The sequence below is a fragment of the Herpailurus yagouaroundi genome, unplaced genomic scaffold, assembly GCF_014898765.1.
Source record: "Herpailurus yagouaroundi ecotype Mexico unplaced genomic scaffold, PumYag 164, whole genome shotgun sequence".
NCBI classification, from domain to species: domain Eukaryota; kingdom Metazoa; phylum Chordata; class Mammalia; order Carnivora; family Felidae; genus Herpailurus; species Herpailurus yagouaroundi.
The window spans coordinates 25,058,758-25,079,447 of NW_024412405.1; positions in this window are offsets into that span (position 1 = coordinate 25,058,758).

A 20,690-nucleotide genomic window follows, 5' to 3' on the forward strand; every position below is an offset into this window, starting at 1 on the left:
CTCTGCACTGCCAGTGTGGAGCCTGCTTGGGATTCTCTCTCTCCCTCTCTTTGCCTCTCCCTTGCTCTTGTTCTCTCTCTCTCTCTAAATAGCTAAATAAACTTTTTTAAAAGTTTAAAAAAAGAACATATATATCCAGGAGAAAATGTATATAAATGATCATGGCAGCTTTATTCCTAATAGCCAAAAGGTGGAAATAATTCAAATATCTTTCATTAAATGAATGGGTAAATGAAATGTTGTTCATTCGTACAATGAGATATGGTTTGGTAATAAAAATAACAAAGTACTGATACATACCACAACATGTATGAAAATTGAAAACTTTATGCTCAGTGGCAGAAGCCAGATACAAGACCACATATTTTATGATCCCATTTATATGATATGCACCGGTTGTCAAATTCATAAAGAGAGAAAGTAGATTGGTGGTTGCCAGTGCTGGGAAGGAAGGGTTGTGACTGCTAATGTGTATAGAGTTTCATTTAGGTGTGATGAAATTTTCTACAACTAAGTAGTGGTGATACCTACTCTACGAATATACTAAGAAACATGTAATTGTTCACTTTTAAAGGGTGAATTTTATGATATGTGAATAATCTTAATGAAGCTATTTTTTAAAGAGATGGTTTTAAGAAAGACCAAGAAAACAAATAAAAACATACATATATTTAGTACTTCTATCATTCTAAAGACCTTAAGAGATTGTCTTTATTTTTCATTAAATTGGTAACGATTATATAGATTTTCATCAAGAACTTATTTTTTAATTTTTAAAAATTTTATTGATAATAAATATTTTCAGTTACATTGCTCAGTTAAACATGACTTTAATAATATTAATTATAAAATATCTTGACATAAGTCTTTCAACCACAATTTACTTATTTATTTTCAATATAATTTCCCAGGGATCTCTTTCATTCCAGGCTGTGGAGATCTTAAAATAGTGTCTTAACAAACTGGAATCACTTTTGGAGGATGAGCAAGGACTCTGCTCCTTTTCCTTTACTATCTATATCAAAAAGACATAAACTTGTAATTCCTTTCAGGTTAGATTACTTTAATTACTGGATACATGGGTGACACTTTGAATTTCAGTTGGGCAATTATGCAATATACACAGATGAAATAAAGGCATGAATATATTCGGATAAAGGGACCTCATGGCTTTCTTTGCTTCTTTCTGGTTTTTTTTTTTGTTTTTTTTTGGTTTTTTTTTGTTTTTTTTTGATAAACAAACCTAAGCAAGCATTAAGAAGAGAAATTTTTAATTTCTTAACATTTTCTAAAATCCTAGAAAATTCTATAAACATAATGTCAGTAACTTTCAATTTCTTTAAACTTAATTCCACACAAATTACAGTCATCTACATAATAAGTACTTAAGAATACAATATCTTTGAAGTCTGTCAGGGTGATCTCTAAAAAGCTTTGTTACTCATTTTAGACCCTGGCATTACTGCCCATCAACTAAACTCTTTGTCTTTCTTTTACCTACCTTGTATTACAAAACTAACCCAAATTTAGGTGAAAGTTGTAGTTTAAATGGTAAATAATTAAAAAGCAACCTGCCAGCCCATCAGCAGCAGTATATTATTTTGTCAAGATTTTAAGAACAAATCAATTGTTTCTTTAACCAAAAAAAATAATAACTGTTATTGCAATCAGAGGTAAGGTATTCTATTAAAAGTAAATTCCACAGAAAAGCAATGGTGCTCACTCCACCTGATAAAAGAGAATAGCTGGCATGGCATATTTTGTAGGAGTGATGTCAACAAAAAGCTTTTAGAATAAGAAGTATGTGATACAATAGTTTATAAGCCTATAAACTTCAGTGTGATTTATCTTTCTGTAATGTGAATGGATAGATTTATAAGCCATCCCTACCATCCACTGATGATTCATTGAGTAAGTATGTTTTCAGGCTGCTGCATACAGAACCTTCAACCATAAAGTCATGCAAGTGGTGACTCACATACCATATATTCAAGAAGCTTTTAAAATCAAACTTTTTAAAATTGTAATTCACCAATTACAAGTGAGTCTTATGTTTGCTTTGTAACCAACACTGACAAGGGAAAGCACTTTTCTGAGTGTCTCTTCAGCTGTTTATCAGACATTTGTGTGCCCTCACTTCTAAATGGGTGGGATCAAGTAGTTGATTAATACTATTATTCAACTTCTCAGTTTGTTCTTCTTAGAATTTATTTCTATACTTTTGTTACCACAATAAAGGTTATCAGAGACCACTGTAATTCCAATTTTCTGTGGTAGTGAACAATAAATCTCAGTGTAACTCCATTGATTGAAAAATAATAATAATTGATGAATCTCAATCATTTTTAGAGTTGAGAAGATTTGAAGAATAAGATTTTAGTCCTATGGGTCAAGTCTCTCAACACTTGCTCAGACCCAAATTAACAAAATCTAAAGAGGAATAATCAATTCACACAGAAAACTCTAGTTTTTACAATCCATTTGAAATTAGAAACAATTCTTTCATGTAGATGTACCTTAACAACATGCCATTAAATCCATTAAATAACTCAGATGCAGCATCAATGATTTTTGCTTACATATGTACAAAGTTTTAATTTTGTTAGAAATGTCACTTCCTAATAAAGATGGCTACCATAGAATAAAACTCTGTGTGTGTGCGTGTGTGTGTGTGTGTGTGCGTGTGTTAATTTCTCCATTGACAAATGGCTTTTTTTAATGATCTTCCTAACTGGTAATAGTGACTGACTTTTAAAATAGAGAAAAAGACTGCGAAATAACATACAAATCACTAAAACTGTTTCAAACGCATTCATTGTAGATTTTATAAGTTAACATAAACATAGAATTGTTTTACCCATTAAGACAAATTAATGTCAAGAGGGCATAGCAAGTATCAACTGACTAAATTTGATGGTCTTGCCTTCTATAATTTTAAGATTATAATCTAGAATATTAAACTACTTTAAAATATATAATATAAATATATATATTATTTTTTGAAAGAGAGACAGAGTGCAAGTGGGGGAGAGGGAGTAGAGGGAGAAGAGGGATAGAATCTTAAATGTGGAGCTGGCCACAGTGTTTGATCTCATGATCATGGAGATCATGACCTAAGCAGAAATCCAGAGTCAGAACCTCAACCAACTAAGCCACCCAGGGGCCCCTTAAACTATTTTTAAACCTTCATCATATATGCTGAATGGATGTCACTGTGAGTCAGGACACTAGGAGTTAATAAAAGTAATGGAAATTATCTTGCTTTATACCAATGAGAGAACTAGAAAGAAAAATATGAGTTCAGCCATTTATAAAAAGTCAGAAATGGCTTTATGCCAATCTTCATAAATTTATAATTTAATCAACACTTCAGGGAAAAAAAAAAAGTGAGCCAAGTACATTTTTGTGAGTAATAGACAGCTCTCCTTAACCCTCTTGCATTACCAAGTTCAGTTTTACTTTTTTAAGAGCAGTCATTTCTACTCTGATAATGTAAGTCCAGTATTACATAGTTAACATATTGGTGCTCAGTAATATTTGAATTCAAATGAGGAAATAAGTATCAAAAATATCAGATACTCAGATCAGAGCAACTAGAAGAACTTCAATCCAATAAGTCTAAGTTACTAAACTCAGTTAAATTACGCACATTGTGCCCGTTACGTTTTCTTGAAATTATTCACTTTCCAACGGAAGTTGTGAATGTCTAACTATGATGGCTCTTCTCATATTATTTATTAATTATCCATTTTATGCGAGATATATAATAACATCTAGGCACCAAATATGTAAAGACACAGTCCCTGTTTCAAGAAACTGATAATCAAAAGGGAAACAAAAAAATAAATTGACATTTGTTGTTTTGTGATCAAAAATGATGATAAATCTAGGTATTTATTATGGAACACCACCTGGCATATCATTATACCACAATGTCATTTGAATTTGAGATTGAGAATTTTGCATTAACATCCATATTAACAAATAATGTCATTAATATATTCTCTTCCCAAGCAATTATTATTCATATTTAAATGAAGAAATTTTTATTTTGCACCATATCCCTGGACTTTTATGAAAGTTCTGAAAGCACTTCTGTTATAAATCTATTCATTTTATATCTAGCATTTTAGGAAAATTTCAGTTTTGTCCAGTTTTTCCAACAAAACAGAACAAGATGTTTTCAGAGATGTTTATAAACAATGTATTAGATCAGCAGTGTATGAAAAAAAAAAAACAGGAAGCACTAAATCCATGGTATTTGTAATATATACATTGACTATTTGCTTGCCCTTTTGAAGGTTGCAATTTAATTCATGGCTTCTGGGTTGGAGACTAAGATATAGCATTAGCCACTGGGGCTCCGTGATATGTAATTTTGTGGTATGTGTTGATGAGCAAAAGTGGGGTTCATGACGGAATGGCTCAGGCTTGACTGCTTTATCTTTGGAATAAATATGCAAGGGAATTGTAAGAAATTATTAAGATCCCTGCAAATTCTTTGTTTCTAGGGATGATTTATAAATCTTTTATAACAACCTGCCATTTTGCATCATATAATCAATAATTATCATCCTTAGCTAAGGTAAATAAATCTGTTGGACAACATTGATAACTAGATCTCTTCTATTCCTGGATTACTTGATCTTCACTGAAATGAGAACTTCAGAATCTTAAAATAGTATATATTTTTTAATCTTCTCATGATTATTTTCCCATGATAGATAAATATATCCATGTGTGCTCTGTTACTTGTTATGTTTTAAGTTCAGACTGATTCTCAAAATAAATCATAACAATAACAAAATATGAAGGCAAACTATTTAATCATTTTAAACTATTTTTGTAATTATTTACCAAAGGTCCGGAAAAGCTTTTATTAAGCATGAGCTAACTGGTATCCTCTATTAACTTTTGAGATAAAATGTGTATAAGAAATCAATCATGAGGGTTTTATTCTTTTTAAAATTACTTTCGCTATTCTAGTTCTTTTGCCTTTTCATATAAATTTTAGAATTGTTCATTGCCAGTAATTAGAAATACAATTGATAGCTATATATTGACCTTGTATCCAGAAATCTTGCTGAAATCACTTTATGTCTAGAATATTTTGTGTTGCTCTCATTGGAATTTTAACATAAACAAATATTAGAAAAATTTTCACTTTCTAATCTGTGTTTTTTTTTTTCTTTACTTACTACAATGACTGTGACTTCCAGTATAATGGTCTATGGATGGGTGAGACTAGACATGCTTGCCTTGCTCCTGATTTCTCAGGGAAACTGTTCAGCCTTTCACTATTTATAATGATGTTATCTGTAGGGTTTTTGCAAATTTGCATTACCGGGTTAAAGAATTTACCCTCTATTCTTAATGTGCTAAGAGTTTCTTATGATCAGATGTTGGGCAAAGGCTTTTCTAAATCTGTTAAAGTGATCACATGACTATTCTGTCTTTTGTAAATACAGTGAATCACAATGAATTTTATATATTGAATTGCTCTTTCATAATTTACATATACTCTACCTATCTAAGATGCCTTGCGCGCGCGCGCGCGTGTGTGTGTGTGTTATTTTATTGTTACAAAGAACTTGTGCAACTCTACTCATAAAGAACATTGTTTTGTGGTTTACATACAATTTGTTGGGTTTAGGTATCAAGAAATGCTGATTGCATAAAATGAGTTGGAAAATATTTCCTCCTCTCCTCGTTTTTTAAAGATTAATAAATGATATTATTTAATCCTTAAATATTTATAAAATTTAACAGTGAAACTTTCTGGGCATCTTTCTTTATTAGAAGATTTTGGCTGAGAATTCAAGTTGATATTATATTATCATGTTATATATTTCTTCCTGAGTATATTTTGGTAGTATGAGAATTTCAAGAGTTTTCTCTTTTTCATTTAAATTACCAACTTTACAATCATAGAGTTTTTCAGAGCATTTACTTATTATCCTCTAGTTTCTATGTAGTATGTAGGGATATTCTCTCTTTCATTCCTGATATGAGTAATTTGTGTTTGGGGGTTATTCTGTGGTGAATTTTGCTAAAGGTTTAATACTTTTTTCAAAGAACCAAATTTTGTTTCACCACTTTTCTCTTGCTTTCTTTTATTCTGTGAGGTATGAGCTCAACTTGTTCTTTTTTATTTTCCTAAGATTTACCTTAGATCGATTTCAGATTTGCCTTACAGTCTAATAAACACATTTAATGTTATAAGTTTCTGTTTAAGCATTGAAGAAATTTTTTATATATTGCATTTTCATTTATCTAAAAATATCTTCTATTTCTCTTGAGACTTTCTCTTTGACCTATGAGTTATTTAGAAATATTTTGTTTAATTTCTAAATATTTGAGAAATATATGTATATATATACATATATATAATATACTCACATATACACATATATATGTATACCTACATACAGTGTATATCATTTTGTTACTGATTATCGCATGGTAAAAATGTACTTTCCTACATCCAAAAAAAAAGGTCGGTAAGGAAATATTAGTGGCAAGGAAGAATTTCCATCCTTCTCTGGGGACCTGATTCTGATAAGTAAGGAGGTTTCAATGATTATTTTGATATCAATGATAGTAGGTGGAGATGTTATAGCTGTCATGTAGAGATACCTATAGCTGGAGATGTTCATGTAGAGATAGCTATAGCTGGAGATGTATGGGTGGAGATGTTATAGCTGTTCATATAGAGATAGACTATAAAAAAAAAACTGTAATGTCAATACTTTCTCTATGTTAGTAACAGTAATGTCAACAACATTCTCCATACTATCAATAGGGCCAGAATAAATTGTAGCAGTGAAGACTCAAGGCAGAAATTGTAATTACTTAACAATTCCAAAGGGTGATTTCAAAATATGTTATCACTGGTGAACACTGAGAAGAATGAGAACCTTCCCAAGGTCAGAATGTTATTTGGCAAGTTATGTATATATACAACAGGATTATAACTACTCTAATCAGATGTCAAATTTATCAATGTCATTTGCAAAAGGACATGTAGCAGACACTTCAAGTAGAACTAACTACTGATAAGTGGACTGACAACAGCTCATGCATTAACAATTTCATTTTAGGAAAAAAAATAAGTGCAATCACGTATTATATCCAAAACCTGCTAAGGGTAATGAACTACACATACAGTTGTTTTACACTTCACTTGATTGATTAGCTTCTGAAAGTTTATTCAGCTCTAATCAGGTTAGATGTGAATTAGAGTGCATTTATATTTTTTTAAAATTTTTGTTCAATATTTATTTATTTTTGGGACAGAGAGAGACAGAGCATGAATAGGGGAGGGGCAGAGAGAGAGGGAGACACAGAATCGGAAACAAGCTCCAGGCTCCGAGCCATCAGCCCAGAGCCTGACGCGGGGCTCGAACTCACAGACCGCGAGATCGTGACCTGGCTGAAGCCGGACGCTTAACCAACTGCGCCACCCAGGTGCCCCTAGAGTGCATTTATATTCATGATTATAATCGCACCTAAATCGGTAGACCCAAGAAATGTGGTATTTCCCATTCAGATACTGGCATTCTCATAATCCTTTGTCTATTTATACTTTTAAAAAGACATCTTATGCCCTATCATCAATAGCAGTACTCATACGAAAACAACTTAATCTAAATTAAAAAAAAATTATCTGTCTGTAGATACCATAGTTTAAACTAGATGTGCTTAAAAAAAAGTTAGTAGTAATAAGAATAAAACATACTCTAAAAAACCCACAGAAGATTGTGAAGTTATATAATTTTTTAAAAATATGAAATTAAAACTTGTAATGTCTCTCACACACATACACACATGCACACACACACACACACACACACACATCTCTAAAAAAAGGGTTATTAAAGTAAGGCTTCTATTGATATCCAGATGTGTATGAAAGAGTAATTCAATATCCTGGTTCCAAAGAGAAAAAAATTCTTCTCAAAACCTGTTTGGAAAAACAAAAACAAAAACGACACTCTATATGCAGACACAAATGCACTTTCAACAGTGTTTCTTCATTCGAACTCACTTGCTACAATTAAAATACATATGGACCAACATCCTTTGGTTTCAGCTAATATATTGATTCTTTCAAACACAAATTACTATTCAGTTCTCTGTATATCCTGGGTTCAGGAAACATGTCTTTGGACAAGATACAAGAGGCTCTTCCTCTTCTGAAGCTTAAATTCTAGTAGGATATGACAGATGACAAATAGCAAAGTTATTTGAAGTAAAAGTTTCCTGGGCAGAAAGAACAACTGGTACAAATGAAGAAAAGCACATATGACACTGATATGATTCTAGAACTCTCCAAAATTGGGCCAGTGTGCAGTGGACTCAGTGTGAACACAGAAAGATGATAGAACATTAGTTCAGGGCGGTTGGCAGGTCCAGGGAGAACACAGCCATCTTAGGAAAGAGGGAAACGTTTATGGTCAGTGAATCATAAAAAGTGTAAAATAAAGGACAAAGCCACTTTCCTTCATACATTATTTTCAAAATAACTTCTACAGCTAAATCCTAAGGAAAATTAAAACAAAACAAAACAAGAACAACAACAAAAACAAGATCCTCTTTGATCTAAAAGGCCTGATTTTCTTCCATACCAATTATAAACATTTGCCTTTTTTTCTTTTTAGGGGATATTGCATCTCATTTAATAATGGTGTTTAAATACTGAGTACAGTAATTAAATTTTTTGCTATTCAATGTCATATTAGCCAGCATCCTAGAAGTTTTCTAATTTGGATATATCAGAAAAGAATGGTTTACTGACACAGGCTTAAAATGTACTTACTTATTTTTACAAGGTAACTATTATGTTTCTGTCATTTTCAGAGTTCCGTTTGACCTCTTGGACAGAGATCTCAATAAGTTTTGCCTGATAACACCTGTGATATGTAATTTAAAAGGAATTGCCTGCATTTTTTTATGGCTCATCAGATCCACTCTGAATGGTCAATTAGTGTACATCAATAATTACTGCACATTCTAGAAAAGAAGATTTATATGGAATTTATAAATTATAACTCAATTATCCATCAAAAATAGAGATATGAAAACACAGAAGGTGAGTGTGAACCATGACAAATTGGATAAGCTCTCACACACCATTAAACAGCCTCAATAGTCATGTTAGGGGGAAGACTTTTGCACTTTTTCATTTTGCCTTCTCATCACCTGTTCCAATTATGTCTCTCCATAAATGAGGTCCATAAATGCCATTAAAAACAGAGTCATCTAATGCCAGTTTCCTGTTTAATAGTCATAAATATAATAAAATGATAATAAAAGATAGTTCATTAAAATGAACTATCCTTTACTGAACATAAAATTTATTATATTTAATACATAGCACCATCTAGTGAAATTTGAGGGGAATGTGTAATATATTGAATATGATGCAAAACAACTTTGCAAATATTAGAGATTAGTCCTTGTGCACTAGTTATGCATTTAAGTTTCTCCAAGAAATTTCCTAAAGAATAAATAAAATGTTATATCACACACATTTATATATATCACATTTGTAAATGTATGTTTTTTATATTAATGTTTATACAACCAGGAAAATGATCTTCTACTCAAACATACAAGCAATCCTATGCAAGCATTTATTAGTTAAGTGGGTATTCCTTCAAAATTAAGAAAATACAACCTAAAATAAGTCAACTAGAATATATGAAAGTAAAATGATACATGTAGTATGTGTTGTCTCTCAAAACTATTCAAAAGTCTGTAACTTCTCTCTGTAAGAGGAGAGTAATCAGGGTATCCACAAATGTACTTCAATTTTTTAATTTATTTATTTTGAGAGAAAGGGAGAGAAAGTCCTCCCACACAGGAGAGGGGCAAAGAGAGAGAGGGAGAGAGAGAACCTCAAGCAGGTCTAGCTGTCAGGCTGTCAGCACAGAGCCTGACACAAGGCTTGACCCCACAATCCTGAGATCATGACCTGAGCTGAGATCAAGAGTTGGATGCTGGGGGCACCTGTATAGCTCAGTCAGTTAAACATCTGACTCTTGATATTGACTCTAGTCATGATCTTACAGTTGGTGCCCCGTGTGGGGGTCCATGCCGGCAGTGCAGAACTTGCTTGATATTCTGTCTCCCTCTCTCTCTGTCTCTCCTCTGCTTGCCTTCTCTCTCTCTCTCTCTCTCAAAATAAATAAACAAACATTAAAAACAAAACAGTTGGACAGTCAACCAGCTGAGCCACCCAGGCATCCCAACTTCAATTTTCTTTTCTTCAAAGAATGTCCCTAATAACTTTCCATGATACTATTTGATGGTATTTTTTTTTTTATAAAATGCAGGCTGAAAGTTTATGAAAGTTGTTGTAATAAATTTATTTATTTTTTATACTAAATTGTCATTTTTTTACATTGTAATTCATTTTTTATTATTTTTTAAATTAAAAAAATGTGGGGCTTGAACTCATGATCCTAATAACAAGACTGAGCTGCGATCAAGAGTCGGACGCTTAACCAACTAAGATACCCAGGTGCCCTAGTTGTCATAATAAATTTAATGTGCTTGTTCACAACATATACTCTGGCTTGTTTTACATATTAAATACTGAAATATCAGTTTATTAAAATAATATGTATAGAATTACATGAACATATCTTACTCCTTGTGTTGATTTCTTGCCATTTTAACATAGAGTTCATCTATGCGTAGCATTTATATTTCTATACACATATGTATATTTCTATACACATAGTTTATATGTATATTTCTATACATATAGTTTACACATAAATTTGATCTTCAATGGTAAGAATGTACCATCCTTTGTGAATAAATTATTCTTAAAATTTTAAGTGTTTAATGATTCGTTTAAAAATTACAATAACAAACCCATTACATGTTAAGTAAAATTTTTTATGTTACTTATGTTATGAAAAACATTTTTCAAAATAAGAGAAATTTTATGAAAACAGTAGGACTAATTTACTTTTTTTGCAGGTGAATACATTGTTTTGAAATAACAACAATATTTTAAAAACACTCTGGCAATAAAAGTTGTATCAGGACTTAATAATACTTTTTAACTAAAAAGGATAAGTTATAATGCAATCAAGTGTAGATTTCTTTTGCATTTCATAACTGGACTTTAAAGGCAATTCTAAAGAGATAAATTCAAATGACCTTTGTAACAATTTTAACTAAATCAATTGTATTATTTAGCTATTAAGTATTGACCAACTATCATGAACTATCAACTTAATGAATAAGAAGTACATAAGCGATGAGAACATACTGTCTGATTTTCCAACTATGAGAGGATAATTGACCAGAAGCCCTAGGTGCTATGCTCTGAAATGCGTTTCCATGTGTGCTTAAAGGCTATGCTTTCCACAGTCTCCTCCCAACCAGTGACTAAGTAAGATATAGATAAAAAGGCAGACCCGTTCTGGGCGACATGGGACTCTAATGACAGCCATCTTTGAATTAGGAACTCCACAGCCTGGATGAGCTTCCTGTAAATTGTTACAGTCTGTAAAGCTTCCACCAACCTTCTTTCCCCCTCTCTTTTACTGGGATCTCAGACCTGCACTGCAATTCAATGGTTCTCCTTGATTGTTCCAGCTCCCAGATCTTACCCCATACTTTTCTCATGAGTATTTCCCCTAATAAAATTCTTGCACACTTAATTACATTTAATTTCATTTGCCTTTACTTCTAGAATTCCAAAGTGGGATCCTGGAAGGACCAGATTTTTTTTTTTCCTCAGAGTGATAGATATTTACTCCAGATACTGGTTTGCTTTTGTTACACACAAAGCTTTGGCCAGGACAACAACACAGAAACTAACAATACTTAATCCAGAGGCTTGGAATCCCACACAGAGTAGCACTGGGTAGGGGACAGAAGGATAAAATTTAACTATCAGTTATGCCTACCAGCAGGTCACTTCAGAATCCATGTACTTGGGGATTGCAAGTCAAGCACAAAGAACTATAATGTCAGATGTAATTGACCTTGATGAGTAGGAGAAAGAATTCTGTTCTTAGACAATAGGGTAGGGAGGAAGATGTATAGAACCCAGTTGATCTACTTGGATAACCTCTGTTCCATCTGTATTCCCATGCCCCATTTTAACTGTGAATAGACAAATGCAGAAACCTTGAGCTGAGAAGGAAGTTAAGATTATCAAGGGATCAGGCCCATCTGGAATGAAGTTTTGGGTCATACTACTAAGTAAGCCAGCATGACTCTGAAGAGATAACTGAGAGTGGGAGGGGTTTAGAATGGATGATGGTGTTTGGGGAGGATATCAGTTGTAATTTCAAGATCAATTGCATCAATGGGTGCTAAAATTCATAGCAGTAACACTTTTCTAAATTTTCCTTTAAAAAAAAAAAAACAGGCTACAGAAAACCACCAAAGGGCTACCCTGATCCTATGTGGAGAAGCTTATCTGTTTAGCACAAGAGGTATACTCTGGTGGGCATGAGAATGGGAGCACAATTGACCAAGAGCCCTAGCTTCTGTGCACTGAAATTCATCAACTGTGTTTGCATCGAAGCCAAGGTTTTCACTATCTGCTCCCAACTAATGACTGACAATGGCAAGGATCCTAAAGCTGGCCTATTCCTGGAAGATAGGACTCATTGGATTGCCCAATTTGGCTCCAGAACCCTCCAGTCACTGTGCCCAACATTTCTAAGACTGAAAAACATTCTAGGAGTCTTTCACACACATTCCTAGTCTCTCTCCATCATCTGGAATCAAATTTGCATGGCAGCATAGTGGATCTTCCAGCTATACCAGCCTCCTGACCATTTTCTCTCATGGGACATTTCAGGATTTTTCTCTAATAAAATTCATGAATGTTTAATTCTGACAGTGCAAAGTCAAGCAGCTCAACACTAAGTTATGCTCCAGGTTAGGAATTACTAAATATACTAAATTGACGCTTTTGCTGATCCACAGCCAGTAACTTAGTAGGAAAAAAAAATTCTTCCCATCTTTGAATTAAAATTCTCCCTGCATTTAGAAAGGCTAAAATAAAAATAGAAGGTAAAAATGAGGTAAAAAGAAAAAAGAAAACAAACAATTCTGTTATAGGACATAGGACAGGCAAAATAGAATAGAAAGTCTGTTTCCCAAATCACAGCTCAAAGAAACATGGAAAGAAGCTCAAAAGAAGTTCATATTAGTTGATTCTGCTCAGAAAGGGCCAGTGACCACATAAATAAATTGCATTATTTATGTTTAAATCCTTGTGAATAAGAGAAAATTATATACTGGCCACCATTTAAAATATCATCCGGACAGGGGCGCCTGGGTGGCGCAGTCGGTTAAGCGCCCGACTTCAGCCAGGTCACGATCTCGCGGTCTGTGAGTTCGAGCCCCGCGTCAGGCTCCGGGCTGATGGTTCAGAGCCTGGAGCCTGTTTCCGATTCTGTGTCTCCCTCTCTCTCTGCTCCTCCCCCGTTCATGCTCTGTCTCTCTCTGTCCCAAAAATAAAATAAACGTTGAAAAAAAAAATTTAAAATATCATCCGGACAGAGTTTTGTAACACAGCCTGTCCTCATTTCTTTGCAAAATATTTGTGAATAAGTGTATTCCTATAAAAGCTCTGGATACTAAATTTTGAAGCAATCAAACTGTTATTTTAAGGTAGAAATCACAATTTCTGCTTAGGGCATTCTCTTTGGTATGGTACATTTTTGTTCATAGTTTAAACATAGATAAATAGGGGAAGTTTCTAATTATTGTTCTTGGCAAAATCTAAAACATTTTTAGTTAAAATACATTCAGTTTATACTGCACAGGGGTGCTGCATAGGAGGATCTCCTTAGGTGTGATGGAAGCTGGACTGCACAAGGGGTATGTGGTTTTAAGTACATGCACAATAGAAGTGAGGCTAGTTGCTTTCTGCAATGTGGTGATTGACCCTTGAAGAGAGGAAAGAGCAGAATGAGTGTCCTTGCGCTGGTCTGTGGAACACTAATAGTTGTAATGTTTCAGGAACTTAAGAGAGGATCATGTGCCTCTATTTGTCATGGTTAGAAACATGAAGTCAGGTACAAGACCTCAGGAAGTAATAAAGAAGGGTAGCAATGATGCAGAACAAGGAATGATTTACATGACAAACAGATCTTGGGAGATATCTATGCAATACAGAGAAATGTACTGGTACTGCCAGAATATGTCCCCTCTGGTGATGTCAGGGATTTTATTTTGGGGATAATGAAGTAGAAATAAACAACCTCCTTGTACTAAAAATTGATGTGAATAAAACCATATATCTAGACAGTCTCCATTCACAAGCTGAGATATTCAATCTTTTTATTTGGCTTATAACTACATATCTGATTCTACTTTTTACTAACCTTTGGCAGACAAATATAAGCTTTAAAATTGGGCACTAAAGAAGTCTTGTCACAGTCAAGAGAAATCATGACTTTGGTATCTATTGTCTGCCACTTTCATCATGAGAGAGGGTGCCAAAAACCAGACACTAAAATCCTTTTATCTGTATGGTAATTTAGACAGTTGGGGATTATGAATGTATATTTTGTTCTGTTTTTATAGGTGACCTAAAGAAGGAGAAAGTTGTGTTTCTCATATTAAAATAGCCTTTCCATTAGCTTATCACCACACCTAGGAATGTAGATCCAGATATACTTTCCTAGAAATTTCATTTGTGTGATCTCTTATTGCAACAAAAGAAGGAACCTGGGATATCCATACCACTAGTATTTTGAATTATGAGTCTATTTCTAGGAAAGGCATGCAGAAAAATATCTTCAATACATATTTGGAGACATAGCCTTTCTATATTAACATACCCTTGAGCTTTATTTTTTTACTTTTGACTCTAGTAAATTCATGCAGTCTGCGATATAAAACAAGACATATTATTCATTACTGACAAGTTTTGCATTTTATTTAAAGTTCTCCCTTACACAATTCTAAGACCATTGAAAGTAGGCTGAGATTATTTTACTAACTTTTTAAAATTTCAATGCCTCCCTAAAGGGCACCCAGGGGTACAGTGCCTGATACAATTTTTATCTTGAGGGAAAACACGTAAGAAAAATGTAAAAAAAAAATTAAAAATAAAAATAAACATGTATATATTTTTATGTATTACGGACAATAATTTAGTAAAAGTTGCTTTTTTTCTCCATTATAATAGTACATTTTTATTGACATAAACAAAATATAAGACAAAAGAAAATACAGAAAATAATAGTGTTGTCACTATTAAAATTCTTAAGGATATCATGCCTAATATCATTATATTCATTATCCCTGTTTATGTAAATCACCGCTACAGGTCCCAGAATTCCAGGTCTCAACACATCTCCCATTTGCAATTATTCCTCATCATTATCTCCACTTTTACTAATTCTCTGCATAGATTTTATTTCCTCATATATTATGCTCCCTAACTTTGAAAATTCTTCCAATATACAATCTAGAATTCAACATTCATTATCAAAAAAATTCCTAAATCATTAACCTCATTTCTGAACATTCCCAAGTCTCCCCCAAAGACAGTGAATGATACCTCTAAATTTTTATTATGTGGCAGAGTTTCTTTCTTTTTTTTCTCCCAGCCCTTATACAAATAGGCCCAGAATTATTCTGCACACACTTTTTGGCCCCTCATTCTATATTTTAAAATAAATTCCATTATTTCTCCATAATTATCCCAATTTTTAATTTCATGTAATCAGATTTTATACTATACAATTTCTCTCTTGATTGTGGTCATTCACTAATGTGGATTTTATTTCCCTGTAGTTTTCAGACTGAGGGCCAGACACAATGAATAAAGCATACTCTCATCAAGAAACATTGGTACAAAATTTATTAGGTATTAAGAGACATTTCTAAAACATTTAAAAGAAAAAAAACTCGGGAAAAGTTCAATAAATGATCAAATATCAGAATGGTAAAGAAATTTTCAACAGCAGAACTGGAAGCTATATTGAAAACATTAAAATTCTATAGGGGATGTGTGTGTGTGTGTGTGTGTGTGTGTGTGTGTGTGTGTGTGTGTGTGAACATATACAGTTAGAACTCTGTATATGGCCAAACTATTAATCAAATACAGATTAAATATGCACTCTCAGAAATGACTCCCATTTGCCATGCCATGGGACTACCAGAGGATGTTTTCAATGAAATCATGAAAAATGAAAATACTGAATGCAGAAGTTAGAGAGTTCATGACAAAAGACACATAAAGATAATCATCAAGAAGACAGTAAAACAAAATTGAAAGATACCACTTAAGTGAGCAGTACCAGTAACAAAAAGTTCATATCAAAGCAGGTAAACAAAAACACCCAGGGGGTACAGTTGATAAATAACAGAGGATTCCAGTGAGATTTCAATTTCAGATAAACTACTTTTTTAGTATAAAATGTCCCAAATAATTCATTGGACATATTTATACTAAAAAATAGCTACTCATTTGACATACAAGTTCAACTGAGTATCTTTTATTTTTATTTGCTAAATCTAAGTTACCTTATCTATGAAAGATAACTCCAAGAAATAAAACATCTAGATGATTTTATATTTAAACATATTTATATGTATTGACATTATTTTAGAAATTTTAGAAGAAAACAATCTGTTACCTAATAAATTAAGCAAGTGGAGAAATACATAAGTAAGTTTGGAAATTAAAATTAACTTAAAAAAAAGAAAAAAGGAGATGTAACTATAAAGAATTAATTCTGCCAACTATTATGTATTTGTAAATGTGAAAATAAATAACAATTTCATGAAATGATTGGGAAAGAGCATTGTGTATATCTGTGCAGGTGCACATATTTGTTTGAAATGCTAAAAAGTGTTAAAAAGATAAACCATTATTTTCTATGATATAAATATAAGTAGCGCTTACTTTTAAATTAAAAAAAAATAGCAAGACTGTGGTGCCCAAGTGGCTCAGTCAGTTAAGCATCTGACTTTGGTTGAGGTCATGATCTCGCAGTTAGTGAGTTTGAGCCCCGTTGGGCTCTGTGCTGACAGCTCAGAGCCTGGAGCCTGCTTCAGACTCTCTCTCTCTCTCTCTCTCTCTCTCTCTCTCTTTCTCTCTCTTTCTCTCTCTTTCTCTGTCCCTCCCTCCCTCACATTCTGTCTCTTTCTCTCAAAAATAAATAAACATTATTTTTTTTTAAATAGCAAAATAAAATTGTATTTACAATTATACAGTTAAATACTAAGTGACTGGAGAGTTGCTGTTTCTGGTGTATTAGTCTCAGGAACAACTAGATGTGGGACAGACAAATGCTTTTTTCCCCTCCTAATACCTGTTAGTGCCTTTTGAGGTCTTAAAATATGTTTAAGTACTAATTTGATAAAATTTCACACTAACTTAAATATTTAATTAAACCTTGCCTTTTAGCTTTATGCAGAGATCAGAGACAGCCAGAAACTGACACTGCATCCAGCCTACAATTTCAATTATATGTATTTGGTACTATATTCAACAGAGTACTATATTATGTTGTTTTTTTACTTCACAGAGGTTATGTTTTAGGTCACTTACAAATTTACAGAAAAAAATCAATGAGGAGTGCCACGAGTTCCCATATACATGCTCCTCCCCATTCAGAATTTCCCCTGTTATCATAACTTTCCTTCATGTAGTACATTTGGTTTGATTAATAGACCAATTTTGATACATTATTTTTTTAAATTTTAGCATTTTTAAAAAATTCAAGTATAATTGACATACAATATTATATTAGGTTCAGGTGTACAGCACAATGATTTGATATCTGTACACACTGCAAAATAATCACCACAATAAGTATGGTTAACATCCATCACCTTAAATAGTAACAAAACAAATTATTGTGATTAAGAACTTTTAAAATCAACTCTCTTAGCATCATTAACTATAGTTACCATGCTATACGTTCCATCCCCATGAATTATTTATTTTATAATTGGAAATTTGAACCTTTTGCTCCCCTTCATCCATTTTTCCTACCCTGCCATCCAGTCCCCACTGCTGGAAACTAGCAACTCTGTTCTCTGCATCCATGAACTTCTATTTTTGTTTGCTGTTTGTTTTGTTTACAGATTCCACGTATAAGTGAGATCATATAGTATTTACCTTTCCCCGACTCACTTCACTTTAGCATTATGCCCTCAAAGTCCATCCTTGTCACAAATAACAAGATTTCATTTTTTTTAATGACTGACTTGATTATCATTAAATAAAATCCATAGGTTACCTTTGGTTTACTCTTTGTTTTGTACATTCTATGTGTTTTGGCAAATGACTAATGACATATATTCACCATTACAGTATTATACGAAAAAGTTTCATTGTCCTAAAATCCCCCTTTGCCCCATCTATTCATCATACCTTCCTCACAGAACCTCCCAACCACCGATGTTTTTACTGTCTCCAAAGTGTTGCCTATTCCAGAATGCCATATAGATAGAATTATACAATATACAGCATTTTCATACTGGCTTTTTATACTAAGAGATATGCATTTAAGGTTCCTACAGGTGTTTCTGTGCTTTTGGAGCTCATTTCTTTTTATCACTGAAGAACATTCCTTTGTATAGGTGTGCTGTAGTTTGTTTATTCAGTCACTTCCTGAAAGACATCTTGATTGGTTACAAATTTTGGTAATTATGAATAAAATTGACATAAATATTTGTGTGCACATTTTAGCATACACATGTTTGCAACTCATTTTAGTAATTGCCATGGAGCACAACTGCTGGATTGAACGTGAAGAATATACTTAGCTTTGCAAGAAACTGCCACTGTCTTGCAAAGTGTCTATGCCATTTTACATTCCACCAGCAATGAACGAGAGTTCCTGCAGCTCCACATCCTCACCAGCATTTGGTGTGAGTACATATTAGTAACCAAAATATAAGGAGCCTTTAATTATACAGCAGCATTCATAAAAGGTGGCAAATCCTTTGGTTAGGAGGCAGCAAGAGTACTTTGTTTCGTGTCACTTTTTGCCTACCAGATTTAAAACACAGAATGCTATAAATGATTTCAGAAGCTAATGGTTATAAAATACATATCCACGAGTGAAATACAAATAACTGTTTTCTACTGACTTTTAATCCAATGATTGGCTATTTGTTGATTAATTAAGTATATCTGTGGCAATTTTTCCCTGAGTAAGAATTTTTCTTTCCTTTTTCTTACCTTTTCTCTATTTTTTCTTCTCTGGTTTTGAGATTTACCACTGTATTATTTTTAATTTTGTTTGGAATTTTACTTAGAAATGAATCATATGTGTATATACATGTACATAACCCCAATAGTTTTTATTATTTATAGCTCTAATAGATTCACTAACCTTTTAATAACATGAAACTTGATATCTAAACTCAGGTTTAATGCACTATGTTGGACTCACTGACAAAATGGCCAAGAAATGCAAATATGAATAAAAAAATTCAGTAATTAGGCTCTCACTCCTTTCATTACTCCTGTGATTTAGGACAAGTTATTTAACCTCTTTTCAATTACCATGCATGGCATGAAATGAGGAACATGCCATATAAACATTAGGTGGTTTGATGAAAGAACAGAATAGCATAATGTAATATGCTTTGAAAATAAGCATCTTATTTAACATGTTTATATTTGTTTATTTTATATTTATGATTTTTAAAAGCATAACCCCATGGATCTGTCATCAATTAGCATACTTGATTATATATTTAAATGTTTCATTTTCAATAGCTTGAAAATTTCATGTGATACATTGTTAAGACGTGGATATGATTTTTAAAGATGCATTTTTTTAAAATTTATTTATTAGAGAGAAAGAGAGAGAGAATGTGAGCGATGGAGGGGCAGGGAGAGAGGGAGACAGAGAATCCCAAGCAGGCTCCACAATGTCAGCCAAGAGCCCTTCACAGGGCTCGATCTCATGAACCATGAGATCATTACCTGAGCCAAAATCAAGAGTTGGATGCTTAACTGACTGAGCCACCCAGGCGCCCCTAAAGATGAATTTCTAATAAACAAACTGCTTCTCTAAGTTATGGTTTCTGAAAAAAGATATTCATGAAACACAGCAAAACATAAATATGAATCGTAGTACAGAGATCCTTCTCTGCTGAGGAAAGAGAAGTACTCCAGTCAAAACTAAAATAATTTTTGTAAAGTATCAGTAAATGGGATAGATCTATGGGAACTGACTTAAAAGTTATAATAGAAACATTTTTATTCTTCCCATTATGAAGGGTATAGACAAAGATACAAAATACCGATAGATTTTTGTCTAAAACGGCCTGAATCTAAAGTGCTCCAGGATATGTGGATTGTGTAAAAATGTCTGTTCTCACCTAGGTTATCCTGAGCCCATTTTCACATACTTTCAAATCAGAGAAAGTAGTGGAAGTTCTCTTTAAGATTCAGTAGAGACTAATTTCATCAATATCAATATTTGAGGTAAAGATAGAAGCAGGAAGACTGATGGCTACAATATCAATTTTCAATATGGGTAAACCACGCTTACTAAGAGAGATATAATTTGAACTGTTTCAAAATTATCTAATAAAAACTATATGTTATGTATATTATATGTTAGTTTCACATTTCCCCCAACCCCCTTGTTTTCGCTTCAGATAGATAATTCTGACAGGGGACTGGTGGGGTGAACAGTCAGGCAAAAACAGAGTTGTCCTAAAAC